Source organism: Caretta caretta, chromosome 28, assembly GCF_965140235.1.
Source record: "Caretta caretta isolate rCarCar2 chromosome 28, rCarCar1.hap1, whole genome shotgun sequence".
Classification (NCBI taxonomy): Eukaryota; Metazoa; Chordata; order Testudines; family Cheloniidae; genus Caretta; species Caretta caretta.
The window spans coordinates 4,852,339-4,878,993 of record NC_134233.1 but is presented as its reverse complement, the minus strand read 5'-3'; the positions used below and the strand labels follow the sequence as shown (position 1 = coordinate 4,878,993).

The following is a 26,655-nucleotide window of genomic DNA, read 5'->3' as shown; positions in this document are numbered from 1 at the left end:
TTTGCTTTTCCATGACAATCGTGTGATGCCACAAACCCAGGATAATGACACCATAGCAGGCTCAAATTCAAGGAGAGGAAGAACTGGGTTACAGTCTATGCATATACTTTATTCTCATGCAGAGACCCAATAACAACAATTGTATCTAACTCACTGATCCCCACTCCTCCAGCATCTGGACATCCCCTCACAGTCAGACCCCCCTGCTGAGCTCAATCTCCCCGCAACTCAACCCCCTCCCCCCACTGAGCCCCAACTACCTTCACCTGGACCCCTAATGCAGAATCCCATTACCTTTGCAGCCAGAACCCCCAACAAGCTCCTTGGCATCCAGATCACCCACTGAGCCGCCAGCTCCCAGATTGCCCCACACAGAACTCCCTCACCCCACAGTTGGATTCCTTCCAACTCGGATCCCGCCTTGTGAGCCTCCCTGTCCACACCTGGTGCACCTGGCATGGTGGGGCAGGACTCTGGGGTGTTTCTGGGGCAGACCCAATCCTTGCATTGTGTCAGGGTTGGGTACAGCCTCACCGGTGAGTCCGTGTCCCCTGGGGGCGGGAGGAGGAGGCGGCTGCACAATGATCTCCCACCTCTGTGCAGCCAGTGGCTTGTGCTGGAGCCTCCACATTTAATTAACAAATAAAATTTGCAGAATTTTAAAATATTGTGCACAGAATTTTTCATTTTTGGGTGTAGAATGCCCTTAGCAGTACTGGGCGCACACCTACAAGGCAGTACCATGGCTGAAACAGAGCACTCCAACTAAAGGTACAGCAGCCATGATGCAGGTCCACTTCTGCTATTACAGATTCACACGCTGTCAAATTGTTGTGTTCAGCTGTACAACAAAAGGATTTCACCAGAGCTGACGTGATACCCCTACTCATGGTGATTTCCACAGCCACACAGGAGAACAAAACTTGTTTTCTAACCTCCTTCTATATGACACTAAATCCCAGTTATCACTAGGCCCCTTCTCTACAAATCCCTTTAAATGCGTGGACCTCAAAATGCATACAATTGTTTCAAGAGCTCTAGTTCTCAATTACTGATATAAATTAAGCAACCTCATTTTCCTTTCTACAGTATGCAGAAGATTGTTTCCCCCCACCCCCTTCCAAAACTTAGACATTTATTTCCGAATCAGCATGAATGAGATCTAGCATAAAGCACATTCCGGTTTCTGAGAGCTTGCCTAAATACCCATTTCTGTTCCCACTCTTTTGTCATTGACTTTAATGCAAGTGGATTGGGCCCTAAACTAATAATCTACATTGAATGCTTATCACTAATCTCATCATTTAAAACCAAATTAAGCCCTCCCAACCTGATCACCATTGATTGAGGGAACAATTTAGATGCCAACTTGAAAAATCCCTTTCTAGAATACTAAAGAAAATAAATGCAAAGCCTAACTTTCCAGCTGAACCACTAGGAACTTTTATCCTATAAGGAATATTGGTTGTGAGCCAATTTTCAGTCTATTTTGCAAACCATTTTCATGAACTCTAGCCTAACCTACAATGAACAATGTATTACATATTTAGTGAAGATTAATTGTAAAGAGGTTCCTTGATCAATTTTACACTTATTCCATACAGACATTCAGTTTTAAATAATTTTAGCAGACAACTATATGGGTAAAGGACTATCAAGAAAAAACTTTTTTGAAAAAAAATCAGTCTTAATAAAAATGTCAGAACAAGATATCAAAGTGTCAAAACATTTCTAGAGACAAAAATATACCCAGGCCATCTTACAAAACCTCAGACAGCAATACGTACGTCAGTCTCTCATAGCTTTACGTGAACAAATATTACAGTCAAATTATACGTCTCCTCCTGGCCCAGGTGAACCAAAATATGCTGTTTACTGTCCAATACCTTCACTTTACGTAAGCTCAAGCTTCCAATGAGAAGGTCAGTTACTTGCTGGGATAATAAATGCCAAGGTTTTGCCTGATCCAGTCTTTGCAGCTCCAAGTACATCTTTACCTTGCAACGACAAGCCTATGGTCTGCCTCTGTATCTCAGTAACCATGCGATACTGTGCTTCTTGCAAACCTAGTATTTGGGAGAGAAAAAAAAAGATTCTTACTTTTTGCCTTGGATAATGATACATTTTCCCATAAGGAAAAATACTGCAGGTGGCAACATTATCTTGGAACTCTGATATTTAAAAACAAAAACTCCTGAAACAGCCAATGAAGAAGACTGATGAAAATTGGTCTTTTATTCCAATACTTTCCGAAGAACTGTTGGTGTACTTACCTTTCAGTGTTTTGTTTGACAATGGGAAATCTGAAAATCTTTCAATTTCATTTGGGCTGATCTGAAACAAAAGGATTTAATCAATGCTAGAATATAAGAATACCATGGGATTGAAATGATATCCTTTTCATTTGCTGGTAACGTTGGTAGAATTTTTAGTGGGTTAATTCTAGGAGTACCTGGCAATCAACCGCAACCAGCTCACTGGAGGTAAAAGGTCTACACATAGGCATAGTTTGACTTCTACATTTGGGGGGCCAGCTTCAGTCAGGCCAACAGGACTCTGCATGGGGGGAGGGGGATGCGCAAATTCCACAACTGTCGAGGCCTGCAGTTTGGGGAGGAGGGGCAACCCTCCCACCCCACAAACTACACCCTTGCATCTACATGAGGTTTACCTAACCCTGACAATTTTTCCTAATCTAGACACATTTTAAAATGTGGAAAGTGGAGCAAAAGATGCACTTATCATGGCTCTCTTATGTACAGTAGCAGTTCAATCTAAGGTCTTCAGAGACATCCAATTGTAAGGATAATCTAAGATACATAATCAAGGTTTAAGCATTCCATATGCTGCTTGCCAAAAAGCCCAAGCCATGACATGCAATTAAATGTTCATACTAAATAGACGATAAAACAATATCAAACCTAGGAGCAGAATTTCTCTAGATTTTTCTGAAGCTGTCCCACCACTGGGGACTCTCTGCTTCTCTCCCTCCCCCATCCCCAGGGCCCCTGTGCTTCCCCACCCCCACCCCTCGACTGACCTCTTCCTTGCCTGCCCACCCCCAGACACCCTAGTGCAGTGGAGGAAATAGACCACAGGAGCTGGAGGAGGGCACCTGCATGGCGCAGCAGGTAAGAGCTCCGACTATGTGCCACGAACAGGCCTCTGGTATGGAACTCGAGATGGAGGTGCCCCTCCACCCTCCCTAAATGGCAGTCCTGGCCAAGGCTCCCACGGCTTCCCCGCAGCTGTTTGTGTCATCCCCACACCTTTGCAGGGTGGGTGCAGCAACAGGGGCAAGAGTCGCCAACTGGCTGTATGGAGGTGGGAGATCACCCTGAAGCCCCGCGCCTCCCCTGAGACATGGACTCAGAGGTGAGGCTGCACCCGACCCTGACACAGTGCCAGGGCTGAGCCTCTCCAGAAACACACAGGGACTCTGCCCATCCGCACTGAGCTGTAATGTATCTATAGCCTGAAAAAGAAAACTCAGAGAGAAGGGAAGAAGCAGCTGATAGGGATGGGAGAGAATGGGGATGGACGGATGGAGAGAATGGTATTGGTTCCCTCTAACTAGACAGCAGGGATGGGTTTGTGTCTTGGAGAGAAGACGGTTTCCATTCTTCTCAGCAGACTGGGAAACCATCAAATTAAAGAGGCACTTTGTAGCCAAGTCTAACAGAAAAATGTGTGAGTCTCAAATAACGTTCAGGGACAACACCTGAGCAGGAAGCCCTTCTCCTCCACCAGTAGTGAAGTAAAAGGGGTGGGATTTGGCGTTCCCACCACAGCACAGCCCTTGGACTCCACTGAGTAGGAAAGGAATCATTTGAAGCAAACTCTGGTTAGTAGGTTTAGTCCTCTGGTTATTAGATGTGTGGTTGTGACTCTTGATAACACTTTATGATCATCTGGTGCCTTTTATCCAGACGGATTTCAGTGCTTTACACATGGTATTATTTTATCCTTTGCTGAATTGCAGCCAGGCCTTTGATGGAACATGTCTGGCAACCTTCACTACATGTGGGGTGAAGCGCAGAGTAATCTATCTATTTGAGACGGCTGTGTGGGCATGAGTGTATGCTTTCCTCGATTAGGCTTGTTTCACTCTTGTGAGCAAAACCCATAATTGGTGGGGTATTCTTGTATTGGGTTTTGTCACGTTTGCGATGGAGCACACTATGAGACTGAGTAGAGCAGCGATAAACTTTCTGTTATTACTAGGGCCCTATCAAATTCACAGTCCATTCTGGTCAATTTCATGGCCATAGGATTTGAAAATAAGACAATTCCACATTTTCGGAAGTTTACCCCTGAAATTTCAGGCTGTTGTAATAGTGGGGGCCCCAACCCAAAAGGGGATGGGGGAGTGTTGCAAGGCTGCTCTAGGGGCATTGCAGGATTGACACCCTCACTTCTCTGCTGCCTTCAGCAGGGATGGAGACCCCCTGCATCCAGACCTACCCCCACAGAGTCCCCCCTGCATCTGGATCTGTGCTGAGCTCCCCCTCCCTGCATCCAGACCCATGCTCTGACTAGCCCCCTGCACCTGGACCATCCCAAATGAGCCCCCCATCCCACTGAACCCCCCAGCACCTGGACCCTCATGCTGAGTCCTCAGCACCCAGCCTCCCCTGCTGACCCCCAACCACCTTCATCTGGACCCCCTGCACAGTCCCATTCCCCCTGCACCCGGAACCCTCACTTCTGAGTCCCGGCCTGCGACCAACACGTGCAAATTAGGGCCTGCGGGACCGGCCTGTCCGGCCCGCCTGAGCTCCCGGCCAAGGAGGCGAGCCCCGGCCCCTCCCCCGACCGCCCTCCCCCCATCCAACGCCCCCGGCTCCCTGACTCTCTCCGCAAACCCCTGCCCCTCATCCAATCCCGCCCCCCGCTCGCCGGAGCCGGTCCCGCCGCTGCAACGCTCCATGGCAGGAGCAGCGGGCAGAGGGCGAGCGGCTGCGGGGGAGGGACCGGGGTTCGCTCCCCGGCCGGGAGCTCAGGCGGCCGGACAGGACGTGGGCAAACGACGTCTGGCCCGCAGGACTGTCCTGTCCAATCCCCGGCCCCTCCCCTGCTGCCTCCCCTCCCCCGGGGTGTGGATAGGGGACAGGGAGTGGGGGGGGTTGGGGTCCCGGGGGCAGTTAGGGTGCGGGGGTCTCCGGAGGGGGCGGTCAGGGGACAGGGAGCAGGGGGTTGGATGGTTCGGGGATTCTCAGGGGGGCAGTCAGGGGGCGGGAAGTGGGAGGGGGTGGATAAGGGTGGGGGCCATGCTATTTGGGGAGGCCCAGCCTTCCCTACCCGGCCCTCCATACCATTTTACAACCCCATGTGGCCCTCGGGCCAAAAAGTTTGCCCACCCCTGCCTTAGTGACACAGTGGGCCTGGCTCATGGCTCTGAGAGTGAAGGCGCAGCCTGGCCAGTTGGAAACTGGTCCATGAGATCTCTGTGCTTCTCTGAGCCATGTGGCTCCTGATCATCGTCAGCTCTCAGACACGCCAGCATGACCCCCGGTCTGAGTCCTGTAGGCCTAGAGAGCGCTAAGCCCCTGCTGTGCCCTGTGATTCTGCTGCAGAGAACGACAACCTCCGGCCTTCTCAATGCGGCTCTCCCCTCTCCTGCCTGGGAGCTGACCCTTAAAGCACGCTTCCCCGGATTTGTATTAGGCGTGTTTTGTAGATTGTCAAACTGAGGCACAGAGAGGCCAAATGACTCTCCCAAAGTCACAGAGGGAGTTGGTGGCAGAGCTGAGCATGACAACCTGGAGTCCTGGTCCCCTGCCCACCAGGGGAGATGGTGCTCCACAACCCCCCGTGTCTTATCTGGTTTGACCTACATGGTTCCAGAGAAGGCCTGGCTGTTCATCTGCCTTTGTAGGGGCAATGTGCATGAAAGGCCAGGATTCCCTGAGCCTGGGAGGGAATCTGTTACCCTGAGTAATGGTGGGGCAGAAGGGGATTGAAGGCCAGAGCCTGAGAGGTGAGAGTCGAGAGGCTGCTCCCCTGTGTCCACTGCTAACTCTGCCCCTTGAGCGTGTTGCTTTGGGCCAGGTCTGGCAGAGCTGCACCCAGTAGCAGGTTTGCGGTGGCCGCGGCGTCTCCGATGAAAGGCCGAGTATTAATAACAGGTGCCCACCATACCGGCGAGCTGCCTGAGTGCCAGGCTGTGGGTCCAGGGCCAGGAAACGTGCTCGGGAACGGGCACTCGTGCAGCCCGCGGAGCTAACCTAGGGGCGGCTGTGTGTGAGGAGCCCAGCTTGGCTGTGCCAGGCCCCCTGTGTCCTAGTGCATGGGCAGCAATGCGGACGCACTGACGGCCAGGCGAGAGCAGAGCCTGGGTATTCGGGCTGCTGCTCACAGCTGGTGTGGACACGCTGCCTCCTTTGCTATGCGAGAGACATGCCTGGCACTTCCCACCCAGACGCCCTGCGCAGCTCTCAGCAGGAGCCCGGCCTTTACACCCTGCTGCAGCTGCATTTCCTGCTCCTGCTGCTGCTGGAAGGGCGGATGCTGGTTCCTGATGGGGAGCATCCGGCAGTGCCCGTTCTGCTGGGGCCTGTCACCAGGGCAAAGTGTACTTGGCATGGAATTGAAAAGAGAAAATGGCAGAATGAATGCCAAGCCAGATACCAGTGCTTCTGGGAATGCCAGCCTGGGCCCCAACTCCAGCTAAGGAGGGTGGCAGATCTCCTGCCTTCAGAAGCCTGTCTGTGGCCAACTCCCCCTTCTGTCTGAACAGCGGCATGCAATGCTGTCAGCCCCTCTGGGGGTGCAGTCAGCGTCCATCTCACAGTTGTCTTGTGGCTGATCTGCCCAGCGTGGGGGCTGCTTTATTGGGGCGTTGAGTTCCCTCCTTTGCCCGGCACCAGCTCTCACTAAGGCTGTTGGCCTTCTGGAGCATCCTCCTTTGCATCTAGCTTGCAGCCGAAGGCACAAACCTCATGCACAGGAGCAAGTTGACACCTCGCTGCCTCCCACCAGGCATTGCCATCCTGTGCAGGGGTGAGGTCACTCCCTGAGCAGTTCTCCTCACAGGTCGCTGCTCCCCACTTGGAGTCTCTTTTTCGCATTGCCCTTCTCAGCTAATGTGTTGTGTGTGGACACAGCCCCTAATGTGAACAAAGACCTGGACCCTGCAGCTCCAGGCCAGGCCACGATTGAAGAGATGCCATCAGCGTGGGGCTCGCACCAGCTGCTGGGCAAGAGGGACCCTGGCTTTGATTCCACCTGGCAGTTCCTGTGGTCCTAGACAGCAGCAGGTTCAGGAGAGTGGGTGTTCTGCACTTGTTAGACTCTGCACTGAGCTCTGGGAGCGGGCGGGGAGAGTGAGTGGGTGGGTGGGTGGGTGGGGGGGCTATGTCTGCACTGCAGTGAACCCCACAGCTGGCCTGGGTCAGCTGACTTGGGCTGAGGGGCTATAAAACTGCTGGCTGGGGGACCTGTGCTCTGCTTCCCTGCAGAGAGGTGGGGGAAATCTCCTCCTCGGTTGCTAAGTGTGACTGCCCTGGCTTTTGGGCCTCCCCTTGTCTTTTCAGATCCTCCACTGACACGGGTCAGTTTCAACCAGTCCTTAATGACCCATTCATTCAACTTCAGACAGCGTGACCCAACACCTCTTAAGAACGGCCATACAGGGTCAGACCAAAGGTCCATCCAGCCCGTATCCTGTCTTCCAGCAGTGCCAAGGTGCTGGAACTAGGAGTGCTGCGGGTGTGGCAGAACCCTCTTGCTTGAAGTGGTTTCCCTCATATAGTGCATTTAGTTTTGCTCAGTTGCTTTGAGCACCTCCACTATAAAAATGGTGCCAATGCCCCTACAGCAGTGGCCAGGGCCAGACGCTTCAGAGAGAATGACCAGAAGAAGGCAATTTCGAGTGATCCATCCCCATCATCCAGTCCCAGGTTCTGGTGTTCGGTGGTTTAGGGACACCCAGAGCACGGGGTTGCATCCCTGACCATCTTGGCTAATAGTCATGGATGGACCTGTCCTCCAGGAACTTCTCTCATTCTTTTTGAACCCAGCTGTATTTCTGGCCTTCACAACATCCCCTGCCAATGAGTTCAACAGCTTGTCTGTGCACTGTGAAGAAGTACTTCCTTATGGTAGTTTTAACCCACTGCCGATAAATTTCATTGGGTGACCCCCTGGTTCTTCTGACATGTGAAGAGAGAACGAACATTTCCTTCTTCATTCTTTTCACACCACTCGTGATTTTATAGACCTCCCGTTGTTGTCAATTTCTCCAAGCTTGTGAAAAGTCCCAGTCTTTTTAATTTCCCCTCCTACGGGAAGCTGTTCTACCCCCTTCATCATTTTTCTTGCCCTTCTCGGTACCCTTTCCAACTCTAAGATACCTTTTTTGAGATGGGTCAATCATCTGTGCATAGTATACAACTTGTGGGCATGCCATGGATTTATATAGAGACATTATGGCATCTTCTGTCTCATTCTCTATCCCTTTCCTCATGGTTGCTAACATTCTGTTCGCTTTTTTGACTGCTGCTGCACACTGAGCAGATGCTTTCAGAGAACTATCCACAGTGAGCCCAGGATCTTTCTTGAGTGGTAACAGCTCATCATTGATATGATAAACCCCTCTCATTTTATATGTATTGTGGGGATTATGTTTTCCAATGAGCATTACTTTGCACTTACCAACATGGAATTTCATCTGCCATTTTGTTGCCCAGTCACCCAGTTGTCTGAGATGCCTTTGTAATTCTTCACGGTCTGCTTTGGACTTATCTGTCGTGAGTAAGTTTCTATCATTTGCACTTTTTGCCACATCACCATTTACCCCCTTTTCTAGATCATTTATGAATATGTTAAACATCACTAGTCCCCGTACAGATCCCTGGGGGACACCACTGTTTACCTCTCTCCATTCTGAATATTGACCATTTATTCCTATCCTTTGCTTCCTGTCTTTTAAGTTACTGATCCATGAGAGGACTTTCCCTCTTATCCCGTGAGTGCTTACTTTGCTTAGGACCCCCACCAAAGGCTCTTTGTCAAAGGCTTTCTGAAAGTCTAGGAACCTCATGTCTCCTGCTTTGCCCCATGGGCATTTTAACCCTCTGGACCCATTGGGTAACAGTGTGAAGTGCAGAGGGAAACTGAGGCATGCATAGAATTAATTAAAAATATTACAGAAAATTCCCACTTTATTATGCTCTGGTAGGTTTTAAACCTGATGCTGCACATGGAAATGTGTCCAACTGTCTCTCAGGCATGGGCCATGCCCCTTGTGTGCTCCTTTCTCCCCAATATCACACTTGTGACAGAGTGCTCCTAAGCAGGGCACAGCTGGGCACCTGGGAACAGAGCTGAGCCTCCCCTGAGCACAGCCAAGGTCACTGACTCTCAGGAGAACTGGTGGCTTTCTTAAAGTCCCAGCTCCTGGAGTCATGTGAATTTGTGAGAATTCCAGTTTTTCCTTAGCCAATGAAGTCAGTGTCCAGCGCTCATGGCTGGGGAGCACAGTCCAGCAGCTCCATGGAGGGATGAATAAAGAATCCAAACTGATCAGTTTTGTAATCCCATGATTTTGGGGGCCTCACTTCTGAGCTCTGAAGCTGGTGACGCTGCATAGATGGTGGGCTCTATGTGCCTATTAGCTCCAAAGTACGTTAGCAACAACCAGCACAGAGATGTCCTCTGAAGTAGCTGACAGTGTTAATGAGGGGAGCTGCAAGGCTTAGCTGAGCCACTGGGTGGGAAAGGGTGGGTTGTGGGGTGGGATGCTGGGTGGGGCAGGGCAGGCTGGAGAGAGTGAGGTGGCAAGTGGGGAAGACTGATTGGGCGGCGGAGGGAAGGCTGGCTGAGGGTGTCAGGGAAGGCTTGTGGGGAAGGGGGTGGGGCGGTGGCAGCAGCAGGTGCTGGAAGGAGGGTGGCGGGCACTGGGTGGGAAGTTGAGGGGGTGTTGGTTGCGGGAGGCTGGGTTGGGGGAAGCAGGTGCTGGGTGGGAAAAATTGGGGGGCTGAGACATGGGGGGCATGGGCGGTGGGCTAGGAGGCGCAAAGGCTAGGCTGGGATTGGCAGATGCCTGGCAGGGAAGGCTGGGCTGGTGGGGTGGGGAAGGCCACGGGCACTTTGCTTGGCCTTTCCACACAGCATCTGTCTGTCCAGCCCCATTATCAGGGCGTGGCCTCGCTTGCTGATCAGTCTTCAGAGGCTGTTGCTGCAGTGCAAAGGCAATCAAGAGCTGGATTAACCTGACTGCTTCTGCCCCATGCCTCAGTGGGCATCCTGCATGAGAGCCGGCAGAGGGACCCTTGCGTCCTGAGCAAAGCTCCCTGCCAAGGGGTTCTCCCAGGCAGCCTTTCCTTCTGTGCCAGAGCTTTGGGGTGAGAGGAGATGGCTGCCCTGGCAGGAATCTGGGGTGAGAGGAGATGGCTGCCCTGGCAGGAATCTGGGTCCCATTGATCCAACACCCTTTGTCCCTTGGGTGGCTGTTAACATCATCACGGGCTCGTCTGTGAGCCTGTGTGGGATAGAGGGCGGCTGCTGTTCATTGATCCCTCACCCTCGTTATCTGTAGCCTCTTCCTGGCCGATAAGGGGGCTCGAGGGTGAGGGCAGGGCGGGTCCTGGAGCCTGAGCTTTGGCAACCTGCCACCGACTGCCATGCCGGTGTTACGGTAACACCAGGACTCTGATTTGAACTCTGCTTCATGCTGTCACCTCGGGCCTGGAGCTTCGCCACCTGGCGTTCGCCTGAAGGTGGCGAGTGGTTTTCTTCTAATGTCTGAGCCAAATCGGTGCAGCTGTTTGAGTCCCACAAGGTGGGTCTCTACGCTGTGATGTGGAGAATGAACTCTGCGGGTGGGGCAAGGGCTCTGCTGCTGGGGCAGCGGGGGCCTGCTCGCCAGGCCAGTTCTCTAAAGTCAGCCTTTGTATCTTAAGAACATAAGTGTAACCTTTCTGCCTGTCAGAGTTGGCAGCAACAAGGGCCGGGTTCAGTATCTAGGGGATCCATTCCAATAACACAATGGAAAACCGGCTCGAGCCCCCACCCAGTGACCTGGGACAAATATATACCACCCCCACTGGGCGCCTCCATGAGGCAATATTTCCCCTCTCGCAAGCACAGAGTCTGAGTGTAGCAAAAAGCCTTTTAATAACAGAGAGAAACAATGTGGCATTATGTTGGGGAAACACCACCAACAGGATTCATAACACAACCCATGAGCAAAAAACCCACCCCAAGCAAATTGGGGCATGTCCTTTCCCTTTGGTTCTTGAGTTCAGCAACTCAAAATCACCCAAAGTCCCGAAAGTCCAACGACCCAAAAGTCTCTGTCCCTGGTCAGGGCAGCCCCAGAGTTCAAAAGTTTATCTGCAGAGTTTTACCTCCCAACCTGGGTGGAGACTGGGGTTAAGGGGCACCTTACATGGTCCAAAGCTGATGGCCCCACCTCTCCATGGGGCTCTGCTTTGCCAGCCACCCCATGAGTTGCTCTAGGCATCCAACAAACTGCTCTGCTCCCCGAGCCGCTCTGCTCCGCTCGCCATCCCGCAACTGCTCCACCATATATCTTCAGCCTCCCCCACTACTTAACACAACACTCAGTGATTTCAGCTCTGAGTAAGTTTAGCTCTTTCATGATTTCAGCTTGTAGTAGGGGAGCCTCAGTGTGGGTGCACCATTAGCCCAAAGCGAATTCAGCTCAGCAGCCTGTAACTAGACTCCTAATGGAATCAAAATTATAGTGGAAAGAGGAAGAAGTGCAATTAGCACGTAAGGCCCTCACGAAAGGGGGGGAGGGGGGCATACCACCAAGTATTAATACCTGTCCCCAGCCTCTCTCCCTTCACAGAGTTTTGGGACCCATGTTCCTTGCCTAGCGAGTGAAACTTAGTTGATGGAGAGTCCCTCCATCATAACAAAAGGCCAAGTACAGTTCCATTGTCCTTGATTCCCATAATCAGGGTAATAACAATTTATTCTTCCTGCCCCAATAACAGAGACAATGGGGATCCCACAGCAGCCAAAGTGACCATTTGGGCAGCTATGGCCTCATTCTAGGCGGGCTGGGTGTGCCTATGCAAATGAGATCGGCCCCTGAAGTTCTTTTCCACAACTTGCCACACCTCACCACCAGATGTCAGGGTGGAGCTCATCCCGATTCTGCTTACAAGAGGAAAGTGATCAGGAACAGTCAGCATGGATTCACCAAGGGCAAGTCATGCCTGACTAAACTAATTGCCTTCTATGATGAGATAACTGGCTCTGTGGATGAGGGGAAAGCAGCGGATGTGTTATTCCTTGACTTTAGCAAAGCTTTTGACACGGTGTCCCACAGTATTCTTGTCAGCAAGTTAAAGAAGTATGGGCTGGATGAACGGACTATAAGGTGGATAGAAAGCTGGCTAGATTGTTGGGCTCAGTGGGTAGTGATCAATGGCTCCATGTCTAGTTGGCAGCCAGTATCAAGTGGAGTGCCCCAAGGGTCGGTCGTGGGGCCGGTTTTGTTCAGTATCTTCATTAATGATCTGGAGAATGGCGTGGATTAGTGTTTGCAAGTTTGCAGATGACACTAAACTGGGAGGAGAAGTAGATAGGCTGGAGGGTAGGGATAGGATGCAGAGGGACCTAGACAAGTTGGAGGATTGTGCCAAAAGAAATCTGACGAGGTTCAACAAGGACAAGTGCAGAGTCCTGCACTTTGGAGGGAAGACTACCATGCACCGCTGCAGACTAGGGACAGAAAGGCTCGGCAGCAGTTCTGCAGAAAAGGACCTATGGGTTACAGTGGACGAGAAGCTGGATATGAGTCAGCAGTGTGCCCTTGTTGCCAAGAAGGCCAATGGCATTTTGGGATGTATAAGTAGGGGCATTGCCAGCAGATCGAGGGACGTGATCGTTCCCCTCTACTCGACATTGGTGAGGCCTCATCTGGAGTACTGTGTCCAGTTTTGGGCCCCACACTACAAGAAGGATGTGAAAAAATTGGAAAATGTCCAGCGGAGGGCAACAAGAATGATTAGGGGACTGGAACATGTGACTTATGAGGAGAGGCTAAGGGAACTGGGATTGTTTAGTCTGCGGAAGAGAAGAAGGAGGGGGGGATTTGATAGCTGCTTTCAACTACCTGAAAGGGGGTTCCAAAGAGGATGGCTCTAGACTGTTCTCAGTGGTAGCTGATGACAGAACGAGGAGTAATGGTCTCCAGTTGCAGTGGGGGATATTAGGTTGGATATTAAGAAAAACTTTTTCACTAGGAGGGTGGTGAAGCCCTGGAATGTGTTACCTAGGGAGGTGGTGGAATCTCCTTCCTTAGAGGTTTTTAAGGTCAGGCTTGACAAAGCCCTGGCTGGGATGATTTAGTTGGGGATTGGTCCTGCTTTGAGCAGGGGGTTGGACTAAATGACCTCCTGAGGTCCCTTCCAACCCCGATATTCTATGATAAGTCTCTGCCTGCGCTAGAGCTTAAGTCTTTGCAGTTAATTTAACCCTTCTGAAACAGGAGGGAAGTTACTCAATGTTCCAGCTGAGGCCACGTCTATATTGGGAGCATTTTGCCAGTACAGGTAAACTAGTGTGGACATAGAAGAGCACGACTGTCCCCCACTGAATGAAGAGCCTTTACCCTTAGAAAAGAGCAAGAATACAAAGAGGACGAACCCACTGCTCAGGCTTGCTCTGCATGGCTTTTCTATCACTATTGCGATGTTGGCTAGGGGTGTGATTCCTAACCAATACAATCATACCAGGACATCATCTTAACACGTGGATGCAGTTATACCGGTATAAGTGTGCTTATACCAGTACAACTAATATACACTAGCACTGGAGAGCTTAAAATAAGATACTAAACTGAGAGGACAAAAGAAAGGAGCAGATTCTCCTCTTAAAAATACAGCATTCTCGCCCAGGATAGAAGACTGAGAAGAGGGAGTTTCAGACAGATGTACACTGAATAGAGTTATTAGCAATATAAAAAAAGATGGCTTAGCAGCTCTCCTGCTCTGATTGCAAAGTAAAGAATTAACTGCAACATCAGATCACTTCTGCTTTGGCCAGCCAGAAGGCATCCATCTAACACTGGCTGCATTTGCTCCATGGCCTGAAGTGGGAAGTAAATACCCTGGTCCCATGAATGAACTGTTGGAAGAGAATAGGATCCCATCACTGAGCTAGGTATTCTGAAGAACCTGTTTCGCCTTTCTTCAGGGTAAATGCACTGATCAGAAGGGCATTACTAAATATGAACTGGATGCTTTTACGAAGTGGTAAATGGATGAGCGATATAAATATGAAATAAAGACGGCTTCTTCCAGCCAAATAGCAAGTGAATGCATCCTTCTAGCAAAAGGCAGCACAGCATACCGAGCTCACCATGCATAAGCATTTACAAAAATATGATTTCCCAAGTGCATTAGAGACCTTAACATCCCATCCTACCTTCAGAGTAACAGCCATGTTAGTCTGTATTCGCAAAAAGAAAAGGAGTACTTGTGGCACCTTAGAGACTAACCAATTTATTTGAGCATAAGCTTCCGTGAGCTACAGCTCACTTCATCGGATGCATCCTACCTTCCTGCACTTTATAAGATGATAGGGAAACCAACAGGCCCTGATTCGATGATAGTTATCATAGGGACATTGTATTAACCTCTCTGGATCCAAAGCATCAACTGGAAGAGAAGGAATAAAAAGACAAAAGAAAACATTCTGTAAAACAAGATCTAAGTTCATCATCAACACAATTAACAAGAGTGGAAGCATACTAGCTAATGGAGCTGCCCTCTAACGGGGTTAAGCCATCAATTTTTAATAGCCGAGACAAAAATGCTAAACTGCTAAGCTGGCACTCACTGTGTGTACCCAACCAAATTCACTTCAGATTTTGGGTGAGTGGAATGTTCAATTAAAAATGAGGAAAGCGCAATCAGTAGGGCAGAGTGGCCAGTACATATTAATGACTATACTTATGCAGAACAGTGAGCTGGAAATAAACATTACTATAAAAACCCTTGAAGCTACCAAATTAGCGAGTTGTACAGCAGTGACATGCTAAGGATTGGCAGAAGCACGGCATTCTGAAGTAAATCCTTTTGCATTTACCTTCATACTCCAAGGCCATCTCTGCTGGATTAAGAAAAAAATCAAACTCAAACAAACATGTCTGGAGTTAAGGATGCAATTTGCACTACAGTGCACTTGGCCCTGTAAAGTGCAGAGGTTGGCAGGTGCTTAAGAGCCCAACACTCACTGAACATAGTGAGGGGCTAAGTCACAGGCACTTTTTGAAAGCGTTCCCTCCTAGTCCATACTATGACCCAGAGACAGGCACGAATCACCTTAATCACTTAACAGTTACACAGAAGGGACAAGGTAGGGGAGGACCAACTTCTGATAGTGAGACACACAAGCTTTCAAGCATACATAGACCTCTTCTTCAGGATTCAGTTTGTGTCCATGCAGCAGCTTTCTTGCCATCACAAATGTGTCTCCCCTCACACCTTCCATGCTATTTATCCACGTTTGTATCAATGTACAGAGGGCATGCACAGAAGGAACATGGGCCAACGGACTGTGGGAGGTTTTCTAGATACCTGGAAGTAAGTAAGATTGATTACATAAATCAGTGTTTTTCAACCTTTTTGATACCAGGGACCAGCTTAGAATCATAGAATATCAGGGTTGGAAGGGACCTCAGGAGGTCATCTAGTCCAACCCCCTGCTCAGCGCAACACCAACACCAACTAAATCATCCAAGCCAAGGCTTTGTCAAGCCGGGCCTTAAAAACCTCTAAGGATGGAGTTTCCACCATCTCCCTAGGTAACCCATTCCAGTGTTTCACCACCCTCCTAGTGAAATAGTGTTTCCTAATATCCAACCTAGACCTCCCCCACTGCAACTTGAGACCATTGCTTCTTCTTCTGTCATCTGCCACCACTTTGAACAGCCTAGCTCCATCCTCTTTGGAACCCCCTTTCAGGTAGTTAAAGGCTGCTATCAAATTCCCCCTCACTCTTCTCTTCTGCAGACTAAATAACCCCAGTTCCCTCAGCCTCTCCTCATAAATCATGTGCCCCAGCTCCTTAATAATTTCCATTGCCCTCCGCTGGACTCCCTCCAATTTGTCCACATCCTTTCTCTAGTGGGGGACCGAAACTGGACGCAACACTCCAGGTGTGGCCTCACCAGTGCCAAATGGAGGGGAATAACCACTTCCCTCAATCTGCTGGCAATGCTCCTACTAATACAGCCCAATATACCATTGGCCTTCTTGGCAACAAGGGCACACTGCTGACTCCTATCCAGCTTCTCATCCACTGTAATCCCCAGGTCCTTTTCTGCAGAACTGCTGCTTAGCCAGTCGGTCCCCTGTCTGTAGCAGTGCATGGGATTTCCTTCCTTCCTTCCTTCCTTCCTTCCTTAGTGCAGAACTCTGCACTTGTCCTTGTTGAACCTTATCAGATTTCTCTTGGCCCAATCCTCCAATTTGTCTAGGTCACTCTGGACCCTTCCCTATCCTCCAGTGTATCTACTTCTCCCCCCAGTTTAGTGTCATCTGCAAACTTGCTGAGGGTGCAATTAATCCAATCATCCAGATCATTAATAAAGGTATTGAACAAAACTGGCCCCAGGACTGACCCCTGGGGCACTCTTCTTGATACCAGCTGCCAACTAGACTTGGAGCCATTGATCACTACCCGTTGAGCCCAACAATCTAGCCAGCTTTCTATCCACCTTATCGTCCATTCATCCAATCCATACTGCTTTAACTTGCTGGCAAGAATACTGTGGGAGACCGTATCAAATGCTTTGCTAAAGTCAAGATATATCACATGCACTGCTTTCCCCATATTCACAGAGCCAGTTCTCTCATCCTGGAAGGCAATCAGGTTGGTCAGGTATCACTTGCCCTTGGTGAATCCAAAGCTTGCAGCCTTTCTAAACAGTGTCAGGGAGATCTGAGGGACAGGCCATTGAGAAAGACTGACACAGGTACTTAGGACAAATGGCTACTTGTGATGAAGTGGAAAGTGTCTTAGTGTTTGTATGAATACTGTGCACGCCTCAGTTTTCCCTATGTGTTGCACAAGTATCTAGGTGGTGGGATAAGGGTGTGTGACCTTTGCAGATACCCCGAGAGGGAAGGTGCAAGTGCCTTCTAGCTCCCTGGGACCAGACAATAGATGTATCTTGGCAACTGATTGCCGGGCCGCATCCTCTGCAAGAGCCAGCTGGAGGAATTGGAGAACAAAGGGAGGTGGAGGCCAGGTGACCGGTTTGCCTGGGGAACAGCATACAGGATGGAGGAGGGGCAACTGGGTGTGACTGCAGGTGGACTGCTGGAAGCTGGTCAGACTCCTGGTTTGGGTCTCAGGAGGACAGCCCATGGCTCTGGGTCTCCTCAAGATGAACTTTGCTGTAACTTCCTGCTTTCTGTGCTGACAAGATTCTGCTCTATGCTGTGTTCCAGACGACTAATAAACCCTTCTGTTTTACACCGCTGGCTGAGAGTCACTCCTGACTGCTGAAGTCGGGGGTGCATGGCCCCTTTGGAGGGCGTGTAAGGTTTCCCCAGGTGTCCTATTCAGGTGGCTCACTGCAGGGAGCTTATGGCGTGAGACAGGGATGCTGAATGCTCCGAGGTCAGACCAAGGAGAAGCTGAAGCCCAGGAGGCTTGTCCTAGTGAGAGTGTGCCCCGAGGGGTAGTCACACTGCAAGAGGGTCCTGGTCCGGGGGCTAGTCTTCACCAGACTCACTGCAGCTGCGCTAATGTAGGGCAGTAGTGTAAACGCACTATGAAGACCAGAGAGCGCTTTCCTGTCAGCATAATTACTCCACCTCAGCGAAAGGTGGAAGCTATGACAGAATGAGAGTGTGTCCCACTGACTTAGCGCCGGTGCGGACAGCTCGGGGGGTGGCTTTTTCATATCCGTGACCGACATAAGTTACATCAACTTAAGCGGAAGCGTAGACAAGCCCTGAACTTCATTCAATGGTTCCAGAGCACCAAGCCCATGCATCCATGAACTACTATGGGGGGAAAAAGTCCCCAATGCCTCAAACCAACACCGTATACCTGGCTATGCCCTCTCACCTGCTTTTATACTTGTTTTATTAGGGAAAGACTTCTGTACCAGCGTCTGCCTCCACAGTACTCCCACTGAAATCCTATTGCAGCCAGACACTCCTCACCCTATTCTTCCTCCTGAATGCAAGTTTTAGTTTAAAGACATAGGCCCTAAGTCTCCACTGCCTTTCATTTTGTGAAGTAATTTACACCTCTCCAAACTGAGTGCCAAGTGTGTGAAAAACGCTACCATTCCAATTTGGCATGAGTTAACTCCCATTTCACTCACTTTGCACAAGTGTGAAAGACTACACAAGGTGAGAGGGAGGGGGAAACTAAGCCAATAAATATTAATGAAACAGGACCAATCAGCGACCATGATCCATCCCTCTGTCAGCTCCACTTTAGATGACTGCAGTGGAATTTTACATGTGGTGATACTTTAAATCCAGTAAAAAATGAATTCTCGTGCATCAGCTCACTTGTTATGTTATGATTTTATTTTTAAAAAATCTTTTTATGAAGGCCAAATGACAATAAAACATTAACATACTACACTGTACATTACTTATTCCGGATCAGCTAGCACATCACACCTGCACTTCATGATCTGCATTAGCTACCTTTTGATTCTGAATGGAATTTAATGTGCCAATTTTGATCAGGTGGGATTTTCAGAAGTGACTTAGAAGCATAAGTGCCATTGAAAGGCAATGGGATTTGTGCTCCTATGTTATGTAGGCATTTTTTAAATGCCATTCTAAATGGCTGAGGTGTGGCCTACAAGAATTGCATCGTTCTCCCTGCATAATTCTGCCATAGCTGAAATCAAAAAAGGAGCTTAAGCTGTAAATTCTTTGGTGTAAAAGGAAGGGCACTCCTGACAGTGTCTTTTGTATGAGATCCCCCAAACTTTGGAACTCATTCTCAACCTTGGTCCTAAATAACCTTAATCTGCTGATATTCAGGTTGTAGTAATAATGCTTTCTTTGCTCAGAATTTGAGGAAGCCAAGTTCCCCATGCTGAACACTTGCCAGACTGCTGTGAGGTGAATCAAACAATGAATCCCATAAGCCCTTAGCTTATGGGGGCTGGGCAGATTTTAGGTCTGTAGGTCTTTGGGTCTATAGCAGGGATCGGCAACCTTTGGCACACGGCCCATCAGGGAAATCTGCTGGAGGGCCGGGACTGTTTGTTTACCTGCAGGGTCCACAGGTTTGGCCAATCACAGCTCCCACTGGCCATGGTTTGCCATTCCAGGCTAATGGGGGTGGCAGAAAGTGGCGGCCAGTACATCCCTCGGCCCACACTGCTTCCCACAGCCCCCATTGGCCTGGAACAGCAAACCACAGCCAGTGGGAGCTGTGATTGCCTGAACCTGTGGACACTGCAGTTAAACAAACCTGCCTGGCCCACCAGCAGATTTCCCTGATGGGCCACATGCCAAACATTGCCAATCCCTTGTCTGTCGGCATGCGCTCCAGATGCTGTGTCTCATGCCCCTTTTGGAAATATGGGCACCATGGCCCAATTCCCTACGTCCTGAAATTAGTGTAAACCTCCCCATCAGCTGTTGCACATTCCCCAGTATCCCACTGAAGGACTGGGCCTTTTGGTTTACAGTTTACCTCTTCAGAGACACATGGTAGGACACAGGCTTAGCAAAAGGTTTCTTACACTATTACTGTGTACATAGGAGATAAGGCACAAGCAAACACAGATATTTAGAAAACAACAAATAATCCAGAATGCAGCTGACCTTTCCCTTGGGAGTTCTTAAGGTCTCTCTGTGTTCAGGTAGGCAGGGTTCCCCCAACATCAGGCTCCTGCAACAGCTTCCATTGGCTTGAACTGATGAAAATAGCCAAAGACTCTGAGGAGAGCAGTTCCTGCCCTTAAATTATAACCTCCCAGTCTCCTGTCATATGACCTCCCAATCAGCCTCAAAAGGATGAGCAGACCCATGTGACTTAATTGCCAGGCAACCTCTCCCCTGGGAAAAGAAAGCCATTTTTACAGGGTATTTCTCTTTCAATAGAGGACCATCCAGATTTAATCACCCACTATTGTTAGTCCGATGCCACTACCCCTCGGAATTGCAGAGCAGCATGAAAGTAAGGGAACAACAGAGAAGACAGCAAACCCCACATTCAGAGTGGAGTCTGCAGTCTGACATAAATACATATCAAGAGCCCCCAGCATCAAACAGAATGCTTAATCATACATAGACAGATTCTCGAAATCAGCACAGGGAGGAGATGGTATTGTTGGAGAGGGTGAATTATTTCTTTGTTAAATTTATTCTTTTGGCTGGTTAATGTTGGTGAACATGTGTTGCCGGATTTGCTGTTTTGTACAAGGGCAATTTGGTTGTTGTTTTTTTTTAAGTTCTGCCAAAAGCAACATGGCCAAAATTTTCAAAGGAAATACCTTAAGTTCCATATTTGGGCACCTCAGTTAGTGGTATGATTTTCCGTGGTGCTAAGCACTCACAGTACCCTTTAATGTGCTCTAATTTTAGATATTGAAAAGTATGGCCATAGAGGACGAAATATACATAATGTTGTTAGCCGACGGCCAAGGATGTTTGGTGAGGTGCCAGCTATGCCCGTTTATACCATCCGTGACTTTAACCGCTAGGACGCACTGTTCCTTCGCGGCGGGCAGCCCGGGCTAGGCTGACGGATGCCCCAAGGTCCTAACCACCCGTGACTTTAACTGCTAGAGCTCAGAGCTCCTTCGCAGCGGGCAGCCAGGATTGACTGACAGGTGCCCCAAGAGTTTGCCCCGTGGAGGCGGCACAACTCAACGCTAGGCTCTTCGTACTCTCACCTAATGGCCAGACTTTAGAGCCAAAACGGCTGAGGTTCTTTAATTGTGTTGGCTGCGTTACAGTAAACCAGAGAAAACAAGTCAGGCTTATGCACAAATGGTTACCAAAATTTATTAAGCTAGATTCTAATCATGTGGTTACAAAATTGCTAGTGCCTACTTATTTAAATGTAGAGATGTTACACACACAAACAAGTTACAAAACTGAAGCCACAATCCCAAAGAAAGAAAACAAAGTATAGAGCTCTATTTCAAAATATGTGTACACTAAAGATAGGAGATCAGGTGTGGGTGCTTCTTACCCTCCTTGCATCTCTCGATTCCAGCGGTGCCAAGCCAGGATCGGTCACTCAATTCCGCGGAAAGACGAATAAGGGACAAGGCGTAGGGACCCTCTTAGCTGCAGAAGCCTTGGGAGGCTGTCACTTATCTGACCAGCAGATAGATAGTGAAAAGCACTCAAAAATCATGGTGCTGTAGGTCCCCTACTTATACCTCTGTACTCCTTTATTCTCTTTCTCCTTTCTTATGCCAAATTGAGGCTGGTCTGTCGGGGTGACGCCAGCTTTCGCAAGAGTAGTTTACACTTGCAAGGGAGAGAAACAATAAGTTTCGACTACTGGACATTTCTTTTATCAGGGTAAATATTTTCCCACCTAGGATGTTGGTGTGTGTGCATCACGCTATTTAGTAGGGGCTAAGAGCCATGTCTGTCACAGGGCCTCTGCCTGCTGTGAGCTTAATCGTCGTATCTGTTCCCAGAGGCACATTGTAGCAGCACACCTGTGCTTTTCACAGCTTCAAAGGCTGTGCTGGAATATATGTTAAGTGCCCAGTTCCGGCTTCCTCCTGTGTTTCCAGCAATGCTGGTCTGAGGGGGGGGGGGGGGGGGCTGGCTGTCTGGCTACAAATGTCAGTATCTACAATAAAATTTAATTGATTACTTTAATGTAAACAAAGTAATGGGACATCTTGTTTAAGTGGATGTATAGAAAGATTTATTTGGTAATGCCAGATTATTTTATTATATAGCCGCCGAAAAATTTTCCTGAGATAAGAATCTCTTCCAACTTAAGTTATACAGTCTAATACTGTAATGATGATCTTTTTCTGGCTTGTTTCAGCAAACAAGATGAAAATATAACACTAAATGCAGTACAACAGCCCTATGATCCAATAATATTGCAAAAGAAACTGAATACTACTTGTCATGAGATGACACACTAGAAATCTATATGAAATTAAATGGACAGCTATGTTGAAAAGATGTGAATTGCAAAGAACAAAATCTTATATTTAAACAAACACATTGGAAAAAATATTCACAAAAAGGACTGCATCTAACTGCTTATTCAAAAAGTTAGCTACAGCCAGAAGAAAATGTAATGGTCTTCCTATGGTGATCAAACTGGGTGGGGGCTGAAGGGAGAGGGTAAACTGAATTAAAGAAAGATGCTATGTAAAGAGAAAAAAGGTTGACAAGCGCCTTGTTTGTCAGAATGTAAAACAAGCCAGAGAGTATAAAGTCAATAGAATAGTTTTTTATAGAATCAATTTTCATAGAACCATGGAAATGTAGGGCTGGAAGGGACCTCCAGAGGTAATCAAGGCCATTTCCCCATGCTGAGGCAGAACCAAGTATACCTAGACCATCCCTGACAGGCATTTGTCTAACCTGCTCCTCTAAACCTTCAATTATGGGGATTCCAAGACCTCCTTTGGTAGGCTATTCTAGTACTTAATGATACTTATAGTGAGAAAGTTTTTCTTACTATCTAACCTAAATCTCTCTTGCAGTATATTAAGCTGATTATTTCTTGTCCTACGTTCAGTGAACATGGAGAACAATTGAGCACCATCCTCTTTGTAACAGCCCTTAAAATATTTTAAAACAAGTATCAGGTTCCCCCTCAGTCTGCTTTTCTCAAAACTAAACATACTCTGTTTAAAATCCTTCCTTATACGTCAGATTTTCTAAATCTTTCATCATTTTTTTGCTGTCCTCTGTACGCTCTCCAATTTGTCCACATCTTTCTTAAAGAGTGATGCCTGAATTTGGACACATTTGAAGCATCACTAATGCCAAGTAGAGCGGGACAATTACTTCCTATGTCTTGCATACAACACTCCTGCTTATACACGTCAGAATGATATTAGCCTTTTCTACAACTGCATCACATTGTTGGCACATATTCAGTTTGTGATCCACTATAATCCCAGATCCTTTTCTGCAGTATTTGTGCCTAGTCAGTTACACCCCATTTTGTAGTTCTGAATTTGATTTTTCCTTCCTAAGTGTAGTACTTTGCATATGTCTTTATTGAATTTCATCTTGTTGATTTCAGACCTATTTGCCAATTTGTCAAGGTCATTCTAAATTCTAATCCTGACCATCTCAGTTTAGCATCATCTGCAAATTATATAAACATACTCTCCACTCCACTATCCAAGTTGTTAATGAAAATATTGAATAGTAATGGACTCAGGATAGACTCCTGAAGAACCCTCACTAAATACATCATCCCAGTTTGACAATAAACCATTTGTAACTATATTTTGAGTATGGTTTTTCAACCAGTTATGCATCTATTTTATAATAATTTCATCGGGAGCACATTTTGTTAGTTTGCTTATGAGAATGTCAAATGGGACTGAGTCAAAAGCTTTGCTAAAACAAAAATAAATCATGTCTAAGGCTAAGACTTTGTCATGGATATTTCTTGTAAAAGTCATGGACAGGTCACAGGCAAAAAAGAAAAATTCACAGAAGCCATGACCTGTCCCAGACTTTTACTAAAACTATCCGTGACAAAATGGGGATCTGGATCTTCAGGTCCCCACACTGCCTAAAGTGGGGCAGCTGGGTGGCTGCTAGGAGCCACCTACAGCAGCTGAAGGATGTGGGTACCCCCGCCACCTGCAGCTCCAGGGACCCGTGGTGGCCAGGAGCTCGGGGGTTCCCCTGAGGCCCGCAGGGTCCGGGAGCTGCAGGATACCCCTGCCACCCATAGTTTTGGGGGCCTGCAGCAGCTGGGAGCCTGGGGGTTCCCCTGCCACCACCGCCCACAAGCTTAGGGGTTCCCCACCACCCGCGGCAGCCGGAAGCTGTGGTGATTCCCCTGCCATTGGCAGCTCTGGGAGGCCCCCACTGCCCATGGCAGCTGGGAGCTCAAGGGTACCCTGCTGCCCAGGAGCTGCGAGGTGCCCCACTGCCCATGGCAGCTTGGAGCTCTGGGAGCCGCCAGAGGCTAGAGTACCTGGCAGCTCCCTGCCCCTGCAGACAGCGGAGGACCCTGCAGCTCCCGACCACCACAAGCTGAAGTCACAGAGATTGCTGGAAGTCATGGATTCCATGACTTCCACGACCTCCGCAACTAAATTGTAGCCTTAATCACGTCTACTGCTTCACTCCTCTTTTTATCAGAGTTGTATATTTCAAATTTGCTTAAGTGACATGAATATTTAAAAAATTCTGCAACTCTCTCCTATCATTCTCTGATCCTGGATAATCAAAACAATCTTCATAAGTAACATAATGCTATAAAATTATTTACCTCAGTTAAAGCTCTTCTTGACTAAAATCTTTAATTAGTCAATTGGAAATTGCCTGATATATGAATGAAACAATCTTGCTTATTCTCAAAAAATATATATATGAGGAACTTTGTGGGTTCTCCTAAATTCATATATACCTGCTTATATGTTTGGTATCAGACATAAAAAATTAATTATATGGTCTAAATAAATCTTATTAAGAAAAAAAATGTAATGGCTGATAATTTACTCAAGTATGTTAATATTCTCCCTCCTGCTGGGTTAAACGAGTCCTCCTTACTTTTTTGGTTTCTTGATTAAGAAAAAGCATCTGAAGAAGTGGAGTGGTTATTTTTGTTTGTCCATGCTTAAAGAATGGTCTTTGGCCATAATTATGTGAAATATATTGAAGCTAGGAATGCATCTCCCAAAGCCAATATTAGTTTAACATCCAGGAATCTTTTTTTTTTTTTGAGGTAAACTAGTTGCTCTTTAGCACTGAGCAATATACTATATGAATGGAACCTTTAACACAATTTAGTACAGCGAGTAAGGCTGTCATAAGTTTAAGAATTGGTTGCACAATATGATGACAATATGTATTAATTGTTTCTAATTCAATAATATTTTCAAAATGTGTAAGGAATTTCTGGGTTCAAAACCAAGTTTGAAAAAGCAGAAGCACTGTTCCCTATGCTCTCCCTGGAATTCTCTTAGAGCTAGCTTTGATTTCAAGCAGACATCTAGTACACTTAGTTACATAGGGGTTAAAATATCAAAAAACCATGCAGACTTACAGATTAACAAGGCTGTTACTCTGAAACCTCTCTCTGAATTATAGTCCACCTCTGAAGAAAGTTTCAGAAGAATTAGCTCATTGGAAATCATTATGCCTTTCATGGGGAGACAGAACAAATGTTATTGAAATGAATGTTCTAGCAAGATCCAGTTATTTATCACAGGTTTTGCCTATAATGATACCACTTTTCTTTTTTTTTTAAATCATCACAAAAATTTGCATGGAATAATAGTTATTCACAAGATGGTATTATTTGGCTTCAGCAAAGAAAAGAAAAAGGAGGTTTTGCTTTGCCTCACTTTAACTTTTATTTTCTTGCTACTCATTTTACAGAAGTATTTGATTTATATGTGGAAACTCTTTTCAACCCTTTTCTTAGCCTACAGAACAGTCCATTGGACTAATATTAAATATATTCTCTTTCTTCCTAAAGCGGATCTCTGAAGATGCAGGGTCCAATCCTGCAATACTCCCATTGACTTCAGTGGTGTAGGACTTACCTAGACCTTGTCATCTGTGCATGTTATATATCTATTTAACTAGGTACATATGCAGCTTCTTAAGTGATATTTTATGCAGGATTGAATCGCGAGAGCAAGCACCCTCTAGTTCAGTATTTCTCCCCTATCTAATAATAATTAATTAGTTAGTTATAATACTTTGGAGTTACATAGCACTGTGACCAAAGATTCTCTGGATGCCAACTAGCAGAGGGCAAAGGAGTATAGGGATCCCCTGGGTTCACCCAAAGGATGTCATGTAAGGTCTCTAATGAAAGCCTGTCTCACACTGGTCATCATAATGATTTCAAAATGTATGTACAGACATTGTGTAAAGAGTTACATGTATACATTGAAAAATATGTTCTTAAGGTCTGTGATCAGAGACTGGTCATCAGAAAGGTGAAAAGCAGGTTTTCTTTCATGCAAGAAATAATTATCCATTTGTCTGTTTATATGTAAATGGTTCACAATGGGCATCCATGTACAGTCTGAGCCAAATGTTAAAAAAGGATTGTGAAATCTTCAAAGAGAGAAAATTTACAGGAAGAAGTGACCCAGCAGGGAAATGCCCTGTTTACATGTAAGGACAATGAAATTTGGGGGGTATAATAAGGGGTACAGAAGTACACCTTCAGCCTTCCCCTAGGAAGTAAACTGATAGCACATTGGCTTCATGAAAAAGAAATTTCAGCCGGGCTTGGTTGAAAATGCTGGAAAGAACTTTGGATGCGATAAACTGATTTGGGCAAGAGGATTATATGTTAGTTATGTTTAGGCTCTAGAATGCATGTTATGATTTTGTTTTAGATGTAATCATTTGTTCCCATCTCTTACACTGCTTTTTATTTGAAGATTTTTATTCTTTCTTAAATACATTTCCTTTTGTTTGTAATTGAACTCAAGTGCTGTGTGTAACAGAGGAGTGGTGATCTAAGGTAGAGCTGGTAAAC

At 47.3% G+C, this 26,655-nt stretch overlaps 1 long non-coding RNA gene across 2 annotated transcripts; it reads right to left on the bottom strand.

Annotated features, from left to right (window-relative positions):
- Positions 1 to 623: 623 nt before the first annotated feature.
- Positions 624 to 25,290, bottom strand: LOC142070295 (uncharacterized). 2 transcript variants are annotated; one of them, XR_012666260.1, is made up of 5 exons: positions 25,201 to 25,290; positions 19,797 to 20,030; positions 14,539 to 14,639; positions 2,274 to 2,334; positions 624 to 2,066 (listed from the first exon to the last, which is right to left on the bottom strand). It is a non-coding gene; the product is annotated as an uncharacterized LOC142070295 (long non-coding RNA). The 2 variants fall into 2 exon arrangements; XR_012666261.1 differs by having other exon boundaries at positions 19,797 to 19,888.
- Between the last annotated feature and the right edge of the window lie 1,365 nt (positions 25,291 to 26,655).